This window comes from Eptatretus burgeri, unplaced genomic scaffold (genome assembly GCF_056783735.1).
Source record: "Eptatretus burgeri isolate ZD-2024b unplaced genomic scaffold, Ebu_testis_v1 Ebu_testis_scaffold_361, whole genome shotgun sequence".
Taxonomy (NCBI): Eukaryota; Metazoa; Chordata; class Myxini; order Myxiniformes; family Myxinidae; genus Eptatretus; species Eptatretus burgeri.
The window spans coordinates 7,501-9,461 of NW_028222310.1; positions in this window are offsets into that span (position 1 = coordinate 7,501).

A 1,961-nucleotide genomic window follows, 5' to 3' on the forward strand; every position below is an offset into this window, starting at 1 on the left:
AATAAGACCTGGAGAAGTAAAAGGTGAAGATTATCACTATATTTCAGTGGAGGAACATATGCGATTGAGGAATGAAGGTCAAATATTTGAGGAGGTTTCTCTTGGTACAACAAAATATTCACATTGTAAGAGTGAGTTAAGGAAACTAAAATCTGGTGGTCTTGGGATATCAGAAACGAATCCAGAAGGAACGAGACAAATTATTAAACATCTGAGCGGAGTGAAGATTTTATCATTCGGTTTTGATGTTGAAGAAAAGCAGAGATGCAAGTGTAAGTGAAGAAGAAATTACAACTCGCATTAATGTTAAGAAAGAATTTGATGAAATATTTAAAGAAAAGGATTTATTTGAACACATCGACTTGAATGATGAAGAAAAGGAAAATTTCCCTGTTGATCTTTACAATTCATTAAATGATATTTTACAATAAATAAATGGATGCAAAAGAAAGAGCAAGAAGATTTAAGGAACATCAAGAGTTGGTTTCAAAAGTTGTAAAACAACAGGAAGACATAAAGAAGAAACGCAGACAGAAACTAACGGGCGAAGAAGCATTTGAAAGAAAACAAGATAAATTTTTTAAACCACTTTTATAAACTTCCCAAGAAAAAATAAAAGATGTTTCCACAGTTCCCACAGTAGAATATACTCCTAAAAAACTTCAAATGTTAAAAGATTTTGATCAAATGACGGAGGAAGAATTAGAGCATTTAGGAGAATTAAAGGTATATGATGATGAAGGTTTATTTCAACAACTGGAAGAGATGAATCGACCCCCTGATTATATTTTGAATGCTCTTCAAAACAATGAATATTCAGCGGATTCAAAAACCAAAGCAGGACTCATTCCAACAGAACAACCAGCAATATTTCATCTTGTTCAAGAAAAGGTATTGATATTTAATGATGAATTAAGGTTCTTGGGTTCTGCTCAACCCCCTGTTAAACTAACTCCGAGATTAATGTTTCTTCTCACAAAAGATGGAAGACAAGGTTCAACTGTGAGGGATGAACAAAGTATATTGATAAACCATTGGATATGAAAAATAATGATGATAGAGTATATATTGATCTGCTGAACACTCCAAATTATAGGGTTAGTATTTCTAGTAAAAGTAGGAAAAATGAGAAGGAGAAACACATTATTCAGGCTTTAAGTATCCTTGGTTCAGGTATTAGTTTTCTTCCAAATGACCCATCGCAATTAATTAATAGACTGTTATTGTTGTTAGGTAGTAAGAAGGCTGGAAATAACAATTGTTTTAATGAAGCATCAACCATTTTAGACCAGTTGATGAACATGAAAATAATTAATAAATGTCAATATAAAGACATTTTATCTCATATTAAATAAGATGAGAAGCACAATCCTGAGTTTTAATTTCACAACAAGCGACCACACATCTTCATTCCCATACCCACTACAACTTGACCCAACAAAAGAATATGAGGCATCTTTATTATCCATGGAAACTTATAATACCTTATTTAATATAACTGATAAAAATGACAAGTTTAGTTATAATCCCGGAAGTGGATACAAAACGATAACAGTCTCACCCGGAGCATATGAGATTTCTCAAATATCTTCCGAAATTGCTCGTCTTATGAAAGAACAGGGTGATGAACCAAAAATATTGTTATAGACATTCAAAAACATACTTCAAAATCAACGATTAGAGTTAAAAATAACTACAAGGTTGATTTCACAATTGATAATTCATTTAGAGAGTTATTGGGTTTCTCCTCAAAAAAGATTGAAACTAATGGGACGTTTTACAGTGATAATGTCATTCAAATATCCTCAGGAATAAATTCGGTGTTAATTCACTTTGATTTGATTGATGGTGCTTATAATGATGGAAAAAAAACAAATAGAATATTTTCATTCAGCGCATACTCAACCCCAATTGGTTATAAATTCAATATGGAACCCAAAAATTTGGTTTATCTCCTTGTG